This window comes from Scyliorhinus torazame, chromosome 2 (genome assembly GCF_047496885.1).
Source record: "Scyliorhinus torazame isolate Kashiwa2021f chromosome 2, sScyTor2.1, whole genome shotgun sequence".
Lineage (NCBI taxonomy): Eukaryota > Metazoa > Chordata > Chondrichthyes > Carcharhiniformes > Scyliorhinidae > Scyliorhinus > Scyliorhinus torazame.
In genome coordinates, this window is record NC_092708.1 from 88919515 (window position 1) to 88939347 (window position 19833).

The 19833-nt window shown below is 39.6% G+C and overlaps 1 protein-coding gene across 2 annotated transcripts in view; it reads left to right on the plus strand.

Moving 5' to 3' along the window:
- Nucleotides 1–571: 571 nt before the first annotated feature.
- Nucleotides 572–19833, plus strand: part of csrnp3 (cysteine-serine-rich nuclear protein 3) — a 411396-nt gene continuing 392134 nt past the window's right edge. For both annotated transcript variants that reach the window (XM_072473855.1, XM_072473863.1), the window contains exon 1: nucleotides 572–894. The gene's annotated coding sequence lies outside the window, so the exon portion shown is untranslated. The remainder of the gene's footprint in view (nucleotides 895–19833) is intronic.

Sequence of the window (19833 nt, forward strand, 5' to 3'; positions counted from 1 at the left end):
GGTGGATAGCAGAAATGTTTTGCATGTCCTGAAGGCATCACTGAATGGATCAAATACACAGCCTTAACTGTGAAACAAGCTTCCCGCAGAACCGGCAGGACAACCTTAACGCAGTTTTCGAATATAAGTTGCTCTGAGCCGCTGCGTTAATTCGTGCAGTGCCTTCAAACATGTTCAATTCTTATCTGTAACCTGGTGGTGGCTCAAAAGTAGCTTTCTGACCGTATTTTCACCAGACTACAATGTCACTGGCAGAACCTGGAGAGAGCAGAAAAAACATCTCGACAATTGCCACATAATAATCTCATTACAATGCCAAAAGCATTGAAGCCGAGGGCTTTTGTGCTTCGGCGGCTTGTGTGGATGTGCAGCGCAGCATCTGCATAGCTCTTGCTTTGCTCTTATTCTTTCCACAGCAGCCTGTATATGTCTCGGCAACAAAAGCAACGTGCACATGTCGACTATGGAAATGCCTCGCATACAGTTCAGTGGACGCGCGCTTGATTGGCCCAGGCAAGTCACGTTGCAGTGTGTTGCCATTCTGCCGGTGCAGAGCCGCTCCATTGTTTGGATTGCGAGGCGGAAAGATCCTCCCTGTTTGCAGCTGGGGCTCTTATCCTATGTCAGCTTCGCTGCCTTATTTCTTTGCCCCTCTTCATGTGGACATAAGGAAGTCCGGCAGGACAGGGGACTGAAAAATGCAACTGTCACGCGTTGAAAATTAATACATCTGCAACAACAACATAAAAATTAACCAGAAAAGCAAAGATCGGGCGAATAAAAAGCAGGCTGGGATCAGAAGCTAGAGGAAGCCTCGGGCTTCCCTGGACGGAGTGACCCCGTTCAACGTTTGATCTTCAGGATTTTCAGCAGGGGGAAAAAAAAAACACAAAAGTACGTAACGGCAATTTAAGTCTTGAATACTTCTATCTTCTTTTGAGTGTTTGCCAAGGCTCCTGGTTGCCTGCCATTTGAATGCTGAGGAGAATGAAGGTTGTTTGTCCCGGAGCTGCGGTATCTATCGCCGGTGACTCTTGGACGGCTTGTCAGTCTGGCCATCTGGCGTGAATGAGAGTAACCATTGAAACTCACTGCTTTGGCTATGTGTCCAACTGCTGTAGATGGGTAGACAGCAATTCAGAGTGAGAATTGATCGAGTCAAATTAGCTTTATTTAAAAAATATATATATTTAAACAATTCGCTCAACTTGTTTTTTTTTGGGTTACCTGATATTAATCAAACGGGATGAAAGAGGTGTAAGAAATAGTTAAACCTCAGTACATTTTCCAGTTAAATGCATTTCTTTTGTGCCATTTTCTGCTTTATAACATTGCGAGCTATTATCGCGACAGAAATATACAACTTTGGAAAATATTTTCGTTTGACTTTTTTCAAAAGAAAGCATAATGGGCAGCTGTTTTTAAAGAAAAAAATTCTGCGCATGTTTAAAAGCCCAATTAAAAGGTGCGCTTTGGAATAGGTTTGTGCGCTTTACTTCCTGAATCCTCGGCAGCGAGCCGAACCAGATCGACATCAGCTCCACACACCGTCTGAACTGGCAGCTTGGACCAGTGTGTTCTGTTAATGATGCTGTTTTATTTCTGTGCTGCAATAATGTAGTTAGTTGCCAGTTTTATTCACACACTGCAGTTTTTTCCCCCTGCACCCCCCCCCCCCCCCCCCCCCGTGATTAAAGTGAGTAAGATTCCGCTTGTAAATACACCCTCTCAATGTTTAAAACCATTAAAAATCACAATTGTTTCGTCAAAACGTCTGGACCATTCAAAGACATTGCTTTAATAGTGCGACCGCTGTTTAATAAATGCTCACTTTAAAAAGCTCACGACCAGGGCAAGAGAACATTCATGGCCCATCCATCCCTAATGTTCATACTCTTCTACAGACTGTTGAGATGGTCAGAATAAATCAGTCGCAACTTTTATGAAATTAAAAATAATAATTCTATAGTTTATGAAAACCTAGAAACGATCATTATAGTTCTTCAGATAATTTTAGTCAAATGTTAAATATTGTAAAATCATACTCTAACTGCTAATTATTTTAAGAATTGCGTAGAATGAGACAAAAGAGCAGTTAACAGTTTGGAGTTTATTTCCTTACACTGTGAATGTAAAAGCAGAAATGGTCATTGTTTTAATAGTAATATTTAGTTGCCAGCAAATCATCAAAAAGCTTATTGACTTCAAGCCAGCGTTGTTAATCAAGTGACAAAGTATTGTAGATCGAGCATTCTTCATTTCTACTATTCTTGTTAGGCGGTGTTAAACAGATCGAGCCAATTACGTTTTACACTTTCTGACCAGTGTATCTGAGGTTTGTGTCTCGACCCAAATTATTTTGTTTCCACAGGTATTTTTTCTATTTTTTGATGTTAGCCATAATGTTTGAAAGAAAGCTCTGCCAATAGGTCTATGTTATGATGGTTGTTAATGCTTCTATTAGTGCAGAAAGTCTTCTAGTTTCCACACAGTGCCTTGATTATGATTAATGAAATGGGTTATCGCTATACATTCTATGCATCCAAAATGCAATATATTTTAATTTCTTTCCAGATTTCAGATGGTAATGCTTCAGAGTTGTTTGAATGAGTGCAGGAGGATAACCTGCTTGCTGGTTTTGATTCTCTCAATGTAGGGACATGCCCTTTTCTGTTCAGTGCCTTCCCTTGATAACCTAGTGGAGATCAGATGCTTGACTTGTAAGGAACTGAGACTTAATGTCTAATAATATTTGTTCTCATCATGTCTGTCCAGTATTTTTTTTCAAATGTCCGTATCCAGTATTTTAAAAAATGTCCGTATATGTGTCTTTGATTTCAGAATTACCATTGTCTCTATTTTTAAAGCTTTTGGAGCATTGTTTATTAGTTTATTTGCTAACAATGCTTGTAACAAGTAGTTGTCATTTTTTAATCCTTTTAATTAAGATTTTTTTATTTACATTTTTATAATTGCCATTAGCAATGTGCTCAAATAGCTACTTGAGTATGTTACACCTGATCACTATAGTGTGAGCATGGACAGATGCTGCAGTTTTGTCTGGTGCCAGAAGATTAGAGGTTTAGACAAAAGAATGAAACACCTATAAGTTTATTAAAGATTACATGAACATACTTGGAGATAGCAACCAACAACACGCACTGCTTTTCCAGAGAAACCACAGCACTCAACTTTCTAAATTTCTTCTTTCTATATCTTATTATGCATTCTACGTTCACCCTTTTCATATCTCTAAATCTCTCATATGTAAATTTCATAACATTTATTACCTCTGCACCAACTGGAATCAACCTTTATCAAGAAACTTCAGTCTGTCTAAGCATCTTTTGTCTCATAAGTTAACTGAAGTTGCTAGTATCTAGGTTAAGCAAACAGTAGAATGTACCCTATTAAGGTTGTACTACAGATAGGTTAATCTCTAAGCATGACTGGATTGTGAGACAGTTCAGAACTAAATGGAATCTTGTTTGTATGAGTCAGTTTGACCTACACTCAAGATCAACATCATCCAGTTTAAAGCAGCTCACTGGACTGACACCCCATCTATCACCTTAACCATTCATTCCTTCCACCACCAACATACAATGGCAGAAATGTGTACCATATACAAGATGCACTGCAGCAACTCACCAAGGCTATTTGGACAGCACCTTCCAAACCCAAGACCGCCACCGCCTTGAAGGGCAAAGGCAGCAAATGCATGGGAACAGGACCACCTCCAAGTTCCCCTCTAAGCCACACAACATCCTGACTTGGAACTAAATCGCCATTCCTTCATTGTGTAAATATATTAGAATTCCTCCTGAGCAGCACTATGGGTGTAGCTGCACAACATGGACTGCAGCAGTTCAAAAAGGCAACTCACCAAGGGCAATGAGGGATGAGCAATAAATGCTGACGTAGCCAGCGACGTCCACACCTGACAAAATAGTTTTTAAAACATCAACCCAATTAATCTTGATCAGGCTGTTTGTGACCTTTGTGAGTTCTGTAGTCTTATAATTTTAAAAAATAAATTAAGAGTATCCAATTTTTTTTTTTTTTCAATTAAGGGGCAATTTAATGTGGTCAATCCACCTAACCTGCACATCTTTGGGTTGTGGGGGTGAAACCCACGGAGACCTGGGAGAATGTGCAAACTCCACACAGACAGTAACCCAGCGCCAGGATTTGAACCCAGGTCCTCAGCGCTGCAGTCTCAGTGCTAACCACTGCACCATGTGCCAGCCTGTCGGCTTATAATTTAACATAAAATAGATTGTTGTTTGGCAGTACAGAACTTGAATCTTGCTGAAAAAAGTCACATGTTTTTGAAGCTTTTTGTCCTGCACTCATCGAAACAATTTGTAAGAATACCAAATGTAAAGGGAATTTATACTGCATGAGAAAAGAGTGCAGATTGGTTGGCAAGTGGTAGCGGCCTTGCCATGTAAAATGCACCAGTGAATTGATGAAGGATATAAATTGTTGTTCCCTTTACATTTGTTATCCCTGTGAATTATCCTGATGAGTGCAAGATGACAAGCTTTGACAACATGTCTTTTTTCAGCAATACACAAAATAGATTCCTCACTTGCTGTCAATCCCTTAACAATAGTTCAAAAGATCATTTGCCACCAATATACCCTTTTCTGGTCAGGAAGATACATAGACTATATTGCTATCATTCCCCTCCATTACTTCTATATGCCAGTTTTGCTCCCTGCCTCATGAAAACCGAGAAGTTATCCGCTGCTCAGTGGTGATGTTCTTGTGCCATTGCATATATATAGGTAAAGGCTAATAATTTGCGCCTTTCAGTTCATGGCTGTTCACTGTAGTATATTAGGTTGGTAGGCCTCCACAGTTGACAATATAATAGTGCAGGGGATTTATGAACATACAAAAAATGATTGACTGCAAAAGACCAACATCATGAATTTAAGGAAAATTAGTTACCTGGTTAGCAAAATGGCTGATAGAAAAATACAGACAAGAAGAATAGAGATACAGACAAGAAGAATAGAGACAATGAACATGTACTCTAATTAATTACTAAGCTGTAATTAGTAGATTACGGCAAGGATCGGTGTTCATGTCTAAAATATTCTTAAAAGTGTGCTTCCGACTTTCAATATAACCAAACAACAGTATTCAAAAGAGGTGGAACAATTGGAATTGGAAGGCGAAAAAACATTCACTAAGGGTAGAAATATACAAGCACCCTCACTAAAAACATTGTGTCAATGGGTCGTAGACAAGTGGAATTAATTCGATCCCAATAATATCAAATATCAAATGTGTTTGATGGTACCGAGAGCAATTACTTGAGGAATTATGATGCCGAAGTTACTACCAATTAGTAGCTTTTTTGGAAAAGTTGCTCCCGCGAATCATAGAATTCTTACAGTGCAGAAGGAGGCCATTTGACCCATCGAGTTTGCACTGACTCTCTGAAAGAGCACCTACGTAGGCCCAATCCCTCATCCTGTCCTCGTAACCCAACTTAACCTTTGAACACTAGGGACAATTTAGCATGGCCAATCCACCTAACCGGAACATCTTTGGACTGAGAGGAAACCGGAGCATCTGGAGGAAACCCATGCAGACACGGAGAGAAAGTGAAAACTCCGCACAGTCACCCGAGGTGGGAATTGAACCAGGGTCCCTGGCGCTGTGAGGCAGCAGTGCTAACCACTGTGCCACCATGCCGTGAGGATGAGGAAGAGCCATACAATGATGTTATATAAACAGGTGATTGGGATGAATTAATTCAGAGATTCATAGTGATCAAAATTATTTTGAAGAATTTTAACATGAAGCATTGTAGGTAGTTTATTATATTGCAATTTTGAAACATATATAGTTTGAATGTTATAAAGTTAATAAATCTTAATTGATCAAAATTCTTTAGTTGTGTTGAGGGTTAGTTGTGCTAGGTCCCAGGTCAGCCATGATCTCATTGAATGGCGGATCAGCCTCAAGGGGCTAAATGGCTTACTCTTGTTTCTATGTCTAGGCTATTTCATGGTTTGAAATTTAGGCTGACATTCCAGCACTACTTTGTCAAAAGTGTTGTTATTCAGATGAGTTGTTAAACTGTGACCCCATCTGAGCTGTAAATGATTCGGTGGCACTATTTCCAAGAAGAGCAGGGGAATTTTCTAGGCCAACATTTATTCCTCAATCCACACTGCAAAAACATATTACTAGGTCATTAGCACATTACTATTGTGTGAACTTGCTATGTGCAAATTGGCTGCTGTGTTTCCTACATTACTACAGTGATTACACTTCAGTGGTGCTTAAAATCACCATGGTGCGCCCTGAGCTTGTGAAAGGTGCAATTATAAAGGCAAGCCTTTTTTACTGTTCTATGTTCTCAAAGACTGGACCCTTCAAATCTTACAGCAGCTATGTAGTCTTCTGAAAGAAGCAAAAAATTGGTACATAGGGCCAAACATGGGAAAGGAAATCTGGATAAATTCCTCTGATCTCAGGCGATTGAAATCAGTCCACGGGATCACATGGCCATCCATGCATTAACTATTAATCAACTTACATTTTATAAAATGTGATGTCTGTCCCAGCCAAGAACCAGTTAAGCTCGCTTTTGAAGGCATGCGGAGATTGCCACCGTTCCAAAGTGAAGGAGGTATTCGGGTGGATAACTAAAAGCTATGTCATAGAGATAGATGGCAAGGAGGAGAGAAATGTGGCAAGGTTAAGGGAGGCAAAGTCCAAAATATGGGGCTCAGGCAGATGAAAACAAAGCAGGAGAGGTCTGTGTTGGAAGAATGTGTTGCTCCTGGATGGTTGTAGGGTCACCGAAGGTTACGATGATTGGGAGGGGTGAGGCCAAGAAGGGATTTCAACATGCGGGTGAGAATCTTTGAATTGATTTGTGGACCAGTAACCAAGGTAGATCAGCGAACGTAGACTGAGATGTGGTGACCCTCAGGTTAAATCGCCACGGGTCAGCTCTCTCTCATAAGGGGGACCCATCAGCTCTCTCTCATAAGAGGGAGAGCAACTTATGGTCACCTGGGGCGTTGGCGACTTTCATTTAATTTCACCTCAATTGGTGAATACAATGAGTTGCAGACAGCAGCATTTTGCATGAGTGAAAATTAATGGAGGGTGGAAGACCGGAGACTGATCAGGAGTGAATTAGAATAGTCCTGTCTGGACATAACAAAAACAGATAAACTGAGGCACAGAGAGAGACCAGACACGGAGAGACAGGCAATGTGATTATGGAGGTATAAGAAGGCAGCTTTTGTGATGGACAGGCTCTGTGATCTGTAGCTCAGATTAGGATCAAGTAAGGTGCTGGGTTTTGAATTTTATAAATAGCCATATGAAATGTCGCTAATGTTACAAGGCAATTGTTTGTTTGAGGATATTCACAATGTCCAACTACAGATATGAATTGATGAGCTCCAGTGCCAAATTCAAATGCAGATGTCACTGTGCTACTTTTCACATTTAGAAAGTGATGGCAGAACTGCTTCCCTTAATGCTCAGAAGATATGTGTTTGGCTTCTTGTACTGTCTGTTGCCATTAACCTTTTTAGTAAATATACTGCTGCTTGCCCATCCCACTATTATGTTCAGGGTTTAGGTTGTGTGAAGCTTGATTAACTGCAAAGGCTGCTATGCCAGATTTGAAAACCTCCAATGATGCCAGCAGGATGTCTATACACATATTGCCATTCTTCTTCAGCTGTTCAAGTAATTCTTTGCAAAAAGCTGTGATTGATTGGTCTGTGAAGAGTACATGTGGTACAGATGGGAAAAGCTTTCAATGCGTTCTAATTAATGAGGTCAGGTTTACATCTTCTGGATGAGCCATTTTATTCAATCATGCAGGCAAGAAGTGTGCAGAGACATTTTGTATTCATTATGAGGAGAAGGTACAAAGACACCAGCAGTATTGTTAAAGTCGTAAAAAGGGAAATAAAAATATGCTGTGAAATTTCATGTAAATGTAATGCTGCAAATTCTGTAAATTCTGTTGAAGACTAACGAGCATGTCATGTTATGGAAGTGCTACGACAGATTGCTTAACGAGTACAACGCTTCTGAGATGATCATAAAGAATAGACCTAATGTGTGATCACTTCCAAGACGAGAACCTTTTAACAACTGACATTTCCCAGGAGAGTGAAGAAAAATATCAGGAATTTTCTGACTGGCTTAGATATTGTGGAAAGTACAGCACTGCACGAGGAGTTTGACTGTCAGCCTGACATAAATATGGAACTGATTAATTCGCTGCAATGCTTCATGGTTTTATTGGAAAAGATTGTCTCCCAAAATGCTTTTCAACTACAGGTCTTGTGTCAGTTACATAACAGATGAGGTGCAGGCTTATCAAATAGCTTCCACTTCTTGCATTCAAATCCATATTGGTTTAATTCTGAACTATGCTGTCGTAGAGGTTTTTTTTAACCTGCTCTCGTGTTATGTGTTTGATTATGTTTATGCTTCAATGCATTTGTATCTTTCCAGAATCAGACTCTTGCTCTTAATTCTTTGTACCATGAGAATTCCAAATTCTTTTCACTCATTCTGTACTTATATAGACTTAGTTCCTCCGGTCCTGACCTGTGTGGAACCAATTTATTTTGTTGTTGTCTATCTGTGCTTCATTTTGAAAAAACATGTTAAATAGATGTATCTAACCTGAATTAAAATTTCATGTTCCCAACAGTTCAAAATAAACTATCAGGCATAGTGATAAAATGTGCTGCTGGAGGACAGCACGGTGCTGCAGTGGTTAGCATGAGGCCCCAGGTTTGATCCCGGCTCTGGGTCACTGTCCGTGTGGAGTTTGCACATTCTCCCCGTGTTTGCGTGGGCATGGCCTCTACAGCCCAAAGATGTGCAGGGTGGTGGATTGGCCACGCTAAATTGCCCCTTAATTGGAAAAAATGAGTTGGGTACTCTAAACCTAAAAAAAAAATGTGCTGCTGAAAAAATAAGTTTAATAGGTTTAATTTTAAAGTTTGTCAAAAAGCCAGCATAATTTTATTCATGGTTCAGTAGATTGTCCCTGGCCTATAATCATGGAAGAAAAACTAACCTTCCACCAGGTTTAAACATTAGTATGATTTGAAGAGTGGAAGTGAGTGTAAAAGTTAATTTCTAGCAATACTTGGCCTCCTCCGGCAAGGCTGCCTACATAACTGCCTTGCGTATGGACCCAAGATAGTTAGGATTTTGCATGTGCGTAGACAATCATGATTAATCAAACTATTATGGCTATATTACAACATTTCCAAACCTAAACTCTTCAAAACGTAATGCATTTTTTTCTCATGCTTTTTGTGTGTTTTCTTTTGCCTAGCTCTGAATATGTCATATGCTTAGGGGGGAGGGGCGTTGGAGGGAGAGGGAGGGGAGCGGGGGGGACGACTAAGAATCTGGTGGGGTCATATGCCTTTTGTGTGTGAATATCTCTTCCAGCATTGGTTTGATTTTTTTTTTCCTGCACTATTTTATAGTTGGTTCCAATATCTTTCTTAATCCCTGAATTGTTTCTTGTTTTAAAAATGCTGAAAAGCTTGAGCCACATTTGTGTCCCTCTCCCGTTCTTGCCTTTGTGTGCCTTTCATTTCAAGTTCTATTTCTGTTATCCATTGTTTTCTAGGAATACTTGTTGTTACAGCATTTTTTATATTGAAAATGTGACGACTGAAATTGTTTATTTAAAACATGGGGGTTCCACATTAATATGCCATGGATAAAAGATCGTTTTTATTTTGGCATCTTAGCCAGCATTAAATTCAGTGCCCGATGCTAAACTCCAGACATGGTTTTTAAAATCAATTTAGTATTTAAGGGATTTCAGAAATATTTTGATCAGATGAATAGGAATTGTTAAATTAATCAACCTTCCTTGTCTTCATTATTGTCATTAAAATAAGCTATATTGAGTCTTTATCTTGCAAATTGTGTGATGCCATTATCTATCCATCTGTAATTTGGCTTCTGTTTTAAAGTAACATTGAGCAAATTTGTTCTTTTTTAAATATTGCTATTAGCAGGTATATTTAAAAGAAAAATCCAAAGCAAAAATTGTTTTGTCTCTGTAATCGTTTTAACACTGTAACCATGTTAGCATCAAATTCCAAACTCAATTTGTCTAAGACCAACTCAAAACAATTCTGAACTCGAGCACAAAACAAAATGCATCATGTCCACAAGAAATAGGATATAGGCATTTACCCAACTTGATAATGTGTAAAAAATAATCATCACATCATTTAAACCGAGAGGGAGAGCTGAAAATGGTGGGCTTAAACTTGAAGTGAAGCTGCATGAGAACGTCAGGTTGAATGTCCCTTTCACTCCTTAATTAAGTATATTTAAATTGTAAATAATATATTTAGTATATGCAATATATTTAAATAATTTTTGTATGGATCTGAGGGAGTATATTTTAATAGGGTTTTCTGTACAATAGGATAGGAGTCCATATCCAAACATTGTTTCGTGTGTGATGGTGTTCATTATGGAAATTTTGTAATTGCCACATAATTACTGTTGATTTACTGAAAAATAGGCTTTAGGTGATTATGACAACAATCTTTGTAAATAGATGAGCAGTACATTTTTGCAGTTTTTCTTGCCATTACACTGTTCATCTAATCAACTGTTCATACAAACTGATTATACTACTGCACTAGGCAAAAGAATATTGTGTCAATTTTCTTGATATTACAACCGGAATAATATATTTGTAATTGGAGGTTGGCTGAATCAATGCTTCATCCTGTAGCTGCCTTGTTTTTGTTTATTCACCGTGGTATCATTTGAACAAGGTCAGTCTGTTGATTCAATCGTCAATGATATTCAGCAGCACTCTAATAATGTCCATAAGTAGCTTGGCTCAGGATGAAAATTGTCTTTGTAACATTCTGGACTCTTTAGTAAACTTACTCATGACATTCTTGCAATATGAATCCAGCTTATCCCTAATATTGTTGGCCTCAAATGTCGGTCCTGCTTGTCAGTCAGGTTGTATAGGCCAATGCAGTATGCAATTAAGTGGTTACATCATGCCGTCTTATCAAATATAAACTAATGGGAATAGATTGATAGGTACATAAGATAGGACAGTTGGTAACAGAATGTTTTATCTATTTTTCCAAAAGGTTTTCACTACTTCTTTAAAACTACTGGTTTATTACTTTACTTTGCTTGTTAGTATACAAGGATCTAGTTGCAAAATGGCTTTATTGTTTAGCGTCATAACATTTCTATTACAGCTCTCCTCATATTTGTGTATATATTCTTAGAACTTTAAAAATGCAGTGTGCACAAGCCAGCTGTAATTCGTAACCCTTGAGATAGTGATATGCTTTTCAATTTTAAAATGCACATCTTGTTTGATGTACTTGTCTGTAACTGATCTCCCAGAATTTTCCAGTGGTGTGTACATAGCAAAATTATCGAATTAAATACAATTAAAAAATATTATAATGACATTCTCTGAATAAAATTTAAGCTTATATTCTGAGCATGATTCTTGCAATCTAGACGACTATAGATTAAATTGAGAAGTTAGCTTTATCAACTCATTCTTCTCCATTGCATTGTACGTTCGAGCTGTAGATTTAACATGAATGTTGTCTGGCTTGGCGCCAACGCTGCAGTCACAGTGTAAATGCAGTCTTGAGTATGGTATTAGACCCAACCATGCAGGCACTTGGAGAAAGCTGAATGAGTTTGATTTGGTTTATAGGAAAGAGGGAGTCTTGCTCTGCTTGATTTTGGAATCATTCGGATCTTGACACCCGATTCGCACACAAGTTGGACATTATTGACAAAGGGATAGGACAACAGTGGAAAATATTTTAAAAAGTGACCAGAGTTCAGGAGAAATATATCCTGATTTACAAAAAAAACAATTAGTCAAGAATGAAACACCAGATTGGTGAATAAAAGTTACGGTCAAAATTGAAACAAAAGAAATATTCATACACCAAGTATATAGACAATAAAGGAGAGGATGACAGGAGAACAAAGAGATTAGCAAAGCAAAATTACATTATCAATGAGTGCAAAAAGAAATAGTACATATTCTACTGATGCCCTTATTTTTCATTTTCTTTATTTTGTGTGGACAGAGATACTAGTGATGTATAGACTCCAATGTGATGGCAAAAAATGACAAATGTTAAATAGTTACTTTATCTCCATATTTACCAGAGACTAATTGGATGTACATGACATCCGAGGAACAAATCAAAAATAAGATAGGAACATTTTAAGATGAAAAGTTGAAATAATTGATGAGCTAAACAAACTGTGGATAAAACCCCTTGTCTGGATTGATTGCAGCCAAGGGTGTTAAGCGAAGTTAGGGAGGAGACAGCAGAGGAATTATCACATCTATAAATATTCACTATAAGAACATAAGAACTAGGAGCAGGCCATATGGCCCCTCGAGCCTGCTCCTCCATTTAATGAGATCATGGCTGATCTTTTGTGGACTCATCTCCACTTTCCGGCCCGAACACCATAACCCTTAATCCCTTTATTCTTCAAAAAACTATCTATCTTTGTCTTAAAAACATTTAATGAAGGAGCCTCAACTGCTTCACTGGACAAGGAATTCCATTGATTCACAACCCTTTGGGTGAAGAAGTTCCTCCTAAACTCAGTCCTAAATCTACTTCCACTTATTTTGAGGCTATGCCCCCTAGTTCTGCTTTCACCCGCCAGTGGAAACAACCTGCCTGCATCTATCCTATCTATTCCCTTCATAATTTTATATGTTTCTATAAGATCCCCCCCCCCCCTCATCCTTCTAAATTCCAACGAGTACAGTCCCAGTCTACTCAACCTCTCCTCGTAATTCAACCCCTTCAACTCTGCGATTAACCTAGTGAATCTCCTCTGCACACCCTCCACCGCCAGTACGTCCTTTCTCAGGTAAGGAGACCAAAAATGAACACAATATTCCAGGTATGGCCTCACTAACACCTTATACAATTGCAGCATAACCTCCCGAGTCTTAAACTCCATCCCTCTAGCAATGAAGGACAAAATTCCATTCACCTTCTTAATCACTTGTTGCACCTGTAAACCAACATTTTGCGACTCTTGCACGAGCACACCCAGGTCTCTCTGCACAGCAGCATGTTTTAATATTTTATCATTTAAATAATAATCCCTTTTGCTGTTATTCCTACCAAAAATGGATAACCTCACATTTGTCAACATTGTATTCCATCTGCCAGACCCTAGCCCATTCACTTAACCATCTAAATCCCTCTGCAGACTTCCGGTATCCTCTGCACTTTTTGCTTTACCACTCATCTTAGTGTCGTTTGCAAACTTGGACACATTGCCCTTGGTCCCCAACTCCAAATCATCTATGTAAATTGTGAACAATTGTGGGCCCAACACTGATCCCTGAGGGACACCACTAGCTACTGATTGCCAACCAGAGAAACAACCATTAATCCCCACTCTTTGCTTTCTATTAATTAACCAATCCTCTGTCCATGATACTACTTTACCCTTCATGCCATGCATCTTTATCTTGTGCAGCAACGTTTTGTGTGGCACCTTGACAAAGGCTTTCTGGAAATCCAGATATACCACATCCATTGGCTCCCCGTTATCTACTGCTCTGGTAATATCCTCAAAACATTCCACTAAATTAGATAGGCACAACCTGCCCTTTATGAACCCATGCTGCGTCTGCCCAATGGGACAATTTCCATCCAGATGCCTCGCTATTTCTTCCTTGATGATAGATTCCAGCATCTTCCTTACTACCGAAGTTAAGCTCACTGGCCTATAATTACCCGCTTTCTGCCTACCTCCTTTTTTTAAACTGTGGTGTCACGTTTGCTAATTTCCTATCCGCTGGGACCACCCCAGAGTCTAGTGAATTTTGGTAATTTATTCCTAGTGCATTTGCAATTTCCCTAGCCATCTCTTTTAGCACTCTGGGATGCATTCCATCAGGGCCAGGAGACTTGTCTACCTTTAGCCCCATTAGCTTGCCGATCACTACCTCCTTAGTGATAACCATCATCTCGAGGTCCTCTCCTGTCATAGCCTCATTTCTATCAGTCACTGGCATGTTATTTGTGTCTTCCACTGTGAAGACTGACCCAAAAAACCTGTTCAGTTCCTCAGCCATTTTCTCATCTTCCATTATTAAATCTCCCTTCTCATCCTCTATAAAGGACCAATATTTACCTTAGCCACTCTTTTTCTTGTTTTATATATTTGTAGAAACGTTTACTTATCTGTTTTTATATTCTGAGCAAGTTTACACTCATAATCTATCTTACTTTTCTTTATAGCTTTTTTAGTAGCTTTCTGTTGCCCTCTAAAGATTTACCAGTTCTCTAGTCTCCCACTAATCTTTGCCACTTTGTATGCTTTTTCCTTCAATTTGATACTCTCCCTTATTTCCTCCGATATCCACGTTCGATTTTCCCTCTTTCTACCGTCCTTCCTTTTTGTTGGTATAAACCTTTGCTGAACACTGTGAAAAATCGCTTGGAAGGTTCTCCACTGTTCCTCAACTGTTTCACCATAAAATCTTTGCTCCCAGTCTACCTTAGCTAGCTCTTCTCTCATCCCATTGTAATCTCTTTTGTTTAAGCACAAAACACTAGTGTTTGATTTTATCTTATCACCCTCCACCTGTATTTTAAATTCCACCATATTGTGATCGCTCCTTCCGAGATGATCCCTATCTATGAGATTATTAATCAATCCTGTCTCATTACACAGGACCAGATCTAGGACCGCTTGTTCCCTCGTTGGTTCCACTAGAAATGGGAGTAGTGCCCAGAAACAGGTGGGCAGCTAATATTATTTCTATATTTAAAAAAGTTAGAACATGTCCCAGAAACTATAGACCAGTTCACTTAATATTGGTGGTAGAAACGATTAAAGAATCTTTACTCAAAGATATAGTGAAAAACATTGACTGAAATCGTCCAGGCCTGCTCTTGGCGCACGCAAATCCCGCTATGGCTGGTAACTCGCGTGAGATAGCCATAACAGAATTTGTGCCAGAGAAATATCAGAGTGGGATCATCTCTCTTCCCCCCCCCCCAACCTTCTGCCAGTGACATCATCAGGTTCACGCCCAGTGAATCAATTAAAATATACACCATACCTTGCGAGGACTGCCAATGCCCCCCCCCCCACTTGTTGTTATAACATCACGCCAGTGAGAATTACTACTGCTCTCCAGCAGTTGAGATGACCAGGCCAGGGGCGCAGAGGTCAGTGTAACTCCCAGATGGTGAGGGACATGGCAGCACTGCCTCCTGGCAGTGCTGGGGGCATGGTCAGGGAACCATTGTGGGAGAGGCAGTTTCCACTATGTCTTGATCCAGCAATGGGTGAGGGGGGGGGGGGGGGGGCAGGGGGCACACATGTCGATTTTCAATCAGACACTTTGCCTTTTTTCCACAGTAGCAATTTCAGACAGCAAAATGGTGGGCAATCTATCAAAAAAGTTATTCTAAAATGTGCACAATCCCACTAATGTTTATACGTTAAGTTTCCATTGTAAATTTTGATGTAAAAGTGTTGAAGAAAGTACCATTTTTGGCAGAAATACTTTTCTGTCAACCGATAAAATTTTTACGAAGGAGTATTCCATCTTCTCCTTCATCAGGAGCTTTATGCTCTGCTAAAGAAGTGCCTACAATACCTTAAAAACATATTCTAATTAGTCTTCACATTTTCCACAAATTGTGCTATTGCAGCTTTTCGGCAAAAGTGAACAATACTTTCTCTTTTTTGCATGTGAAAATTCAATTTTTCAGTCCAGAGTAGTTTCATTTACTGATGCTTTACCCATTATTGGTGGTTCTGTGAGCTATCTTCTTTCCAAGTGTATGAAAATATCAGTATAGTGTATAGTCATCTAGATCGTTATCATATACCAGGTATACCAGGTGCATTTGAATCGCATCGTAAAGCAATCAGCATAAAATCAGTCACTTGAGACTATGAAGTAAGGAGGGATAATTTAGTGGGATACGAACATCAATGTAGAATGGTCCTGCTTCCTAACACAGCTACAACAGGGTTCCTGATCGAGCCAATTTTATTTATGTCTATGTGATTTAATAAAGGAAGTACACAAACATTCTTGTAATAATATGCCCTTCACTGGAACACGGTTGTCTTATGACTCCCAAAGGTAATGTTATATCAAGGGTTGACTGTAATTTGCATATTTATGAATAAGCTTTCAGAATCTCTAAGTGATCCTTCAGCATTTAAAACAGCATTCCTTAAGAAAGCTAATATTTCACCAACTTCTGCCTGCCATAGGAAGCCTTCTGTGAACAGATTGGTACTTTATTATTTAAATTTATTCGTCATTGTGTCTTCTGCTGTGTTTGGCACTTAACTAGGAGGCTGGGATGCTTTAGACTGTGGCTTCCTTAAGGCGCATATCAATGTTGCTTTACACTAGGTAGACTACAGCATACCATTTCCTTAATCAAATTGAATTAATAAAGTTAAAAATGAATACAATTTAATGAGGAATAAGTATATTCACCACAATCTTAGATATTGACAACACAAAAACAATGTGGTGTAGTGGAAATGCATACTTCAAGCACCAATTCAGTAATACAGCAATAATGTACAAACAAGCACCAAAACATGCAGAATGAAAGATAGCAGCCAAAAAAAACCCCACCAGGAAAGTATAAAGCAATGAGCAAATACTGGAAATGTACATCTTTCTATGCTACACATGTACCCAGGTGACTTATCACAGATCTGTTTACTATACCAGCCAGTTGCTCCAGGAATAACTCTTTGTTCCTCCCCATAGAGAAATATCAGGGGATGGAGTTTTGTGCTGGAGACAGAAATCAGGAGGTGGGACTATTCTTGCCATTGCAATCCTGCCTTTGTCTTGAGACTGTCAGTAGGCAGGATCTGCCGAGGATCCAGGCTCTCAGTGGCTTAGAGGCAGGAGTGTCAGTGGGCCGAATCCAGAGCAGTCAGATTAAGAAGTCTGCCACTGCTCCCAAAAAGCCTCAGCTGAATGCTCCCGAGACAAGTGGCAGACTACTTCTTCACGGTTGAACCATCTGAACACTTAACCCCCCCTCCCCCGCCCGCCCACCCCCTCACCCATTACCCACGACATGAACAGAACTCCCAAGTCCTATTATAACAGTTGGAAACGTTGACTAGCCCGTAAAACCCCCTGAGTAAGCAGACTCCTCAGACTGAATTCATAAAAGCAATGGAAATAGATTAAATCTTTACACTTCGTTATTAGATGAGGCTACCCTTCCAATAGTGTGAAATGTGCTCTCCTTTTGTATCCATTAGATTAACTTCTTAAAATTCTAATCTGAAGACCTTGCCATCTATACTGTTGATCTTTTACTTGACAGCTTGCCAGATAGCAGAAGTAACAATATGGCAAACACATTGTTTGAAGGTTATTTACATCTTACAGTCACAGCACCAACATACATTGCGGAGCACAGAAGCAATTCATGCTGCAGCATTTAACAATGAACTGTAAAGGAAGCATAACTATTACTTACCTTATAAACGCTTCCTGCTTCTATTCCATGGTTCATGCCTTCATACAGCTGGTGTAAAATCTGACTAATTGCTGAAGTCCAGCTGCCTCCATGAAAATTAAAAATACTTAACTGAGGCAGGCTTTAAATGAGCCCACAATGCTTTTAGTTGCCCCTTTCATAGAAGCGGACTGAGGTTCCAGAGACTGCTCCCTCCCCAACCCTCGTGAAAATGGCCGAGGGTGGGAAAGGACCGTAGATCTCCAGCTGCCCCACTTGATGATTTTATTCTGGATCCCCCCCCCCTCCATTTGGTCTCAATCGGAAGCAATAGAATTTGGCCCATGACTCTACTTCATGGCTTATGGGCTAGTTTGGTATACCCTTCCCGGAACCGTAAATATTATTGCTACATTTGCATCTTCCATGTTCTCTAAATTAGATGCTTTACTCTTTTACATTGTATTTCTTCTCTAAGCACCCGACCCTCACGCAAAAAATCAGAATCCTGATATACTGTTAGTGTAGAGAAATTGAAGTGGGGGAGTGGAGAAGTATCATTCTATGATTTTTTTAAAAAAAAATGTTTTATTCACATTAGGATATTTATCCAAACTAAAGAAATCAAATTCCCCAATGATAGGATAATCAAACCATATGTACCTCTGATTAACTAAGGTTCACATTAAATAATGTTATTGTTGACCAGAATTGAGGTCAAAATTGCAGAATTGTATAGAATAAAAAGATGCTCAGAGCATAGTCACCGTCAAAACGACCAACCGGCAAGAAGATACTGACAAAAGAAAATGTTGAGATTGACTAGATCAGGAATTGAAGAAGGCAAAAGTAGACTGGAGTGCATCGGAAAGGATGGGGGAACAAGAAATGGAGCAAAAAACACATGGGCAGAAGTTCATTGTGGAACAATTTTTAAAAAGTACTATTTAATTGGGCTTCCTTGACTCACTCTGTTGCTAACTTTTGGTTGGCTCTTAAATGTTGCTCGTTGTGTCTTTACATAATTTGCTCTATTTCTATAACCTTTGCTCTAGAGTTGCCAGGTATCTTTATGATACCACCACGAGGTTCAAGTTCCAGTGCTGATCAATAACTCAATACACCAGTTAGTATGTTTCAAATCAAAACACTTTTATTATACACAGTCAATCACTACTTGTGTATAAAACTACTTACTAGACTATCTTTAACACTAAAAGGCCTATACTTAGCTTTGGAACTGGCCCACCAGGTCAGGGGAACAAATGGCCCTTTGTTCGATGTCTGGGTCTGCAGGCTTCAAAGCTGGTATAGACTGGTAGCTAGGAGCGCCTATCTCGTAACGTGCGTTGACTGGAGACTTACTTGGTTGGTGCAGCTACTAGGCAGGTCACGGTCAAGGGTTGTTTTGAGCTGCTGAGAGACCCTGCCAAGAAGGACGAATTGAACTTGGGGACTCTATTTTATAGCCCCCAGGGGCTTTGCGCCCTTTTGGGCGGACCCCGTACCTGGTTCCAAGTGATTGGACTAAATTCTGATCACTTGGATCGATTTCTCCAATACTGGAGCTGTTCCCTGATCGCTGTGCGGTTCCTAAGTGTCCGTTGGCCTTCCTTTGTCTTGGCTCCTGCTGGCGCCGAGGAGTCTGGATTGGTCTTGTTTACCTTAACTGTTTCCAATTGTTCCCGGGGATCGCTCATCAATATGTAGATGGTTGTTAGTTTCAGTGCTGTCTGGGTTCCTGCAAGTTCTGATATACAGGAAACTTTGCACCTGCTTGTTTTTCCTGCATTTGACTGAATTTGGATTGGATTGGATTGGATTTGTTTATTGTCACGTGTACCGAGGTACAGTGAAAAGTATTTTTCTGCGAGCAGCTCAACAGATCATTAAGTACATGAGAAGAAAAGGGAATAAAAGAAAATGCATAATAGAGCAACACAACATATACACTGTAACTACATAAGCACTGGCATCGGATGAAGCATACAGGGTGTAGTGTTAACGAGGTCAGTCCATAAGAGGGTCATTTAGGAGTCTGGTGACAGTGGGGAAGAAGCTGTTTTTGAGTCTGTTCGTGCGTGTTCTCAGACTACTGCATCTCCTGCCCGATGGAAGAAGTTGGAAGAGTTATACAAAAGTCTGAGAACAAGTCTGAGAATTTCCCTGCATTCTTCGCGGATCTCCATTTTAAAGTCGGGAAGTGGCCAACCCAGGTGGCTACAACTCACTTATTGATATTGGACACTAAATATCTTGTTATATTGTAGAGCTGAAC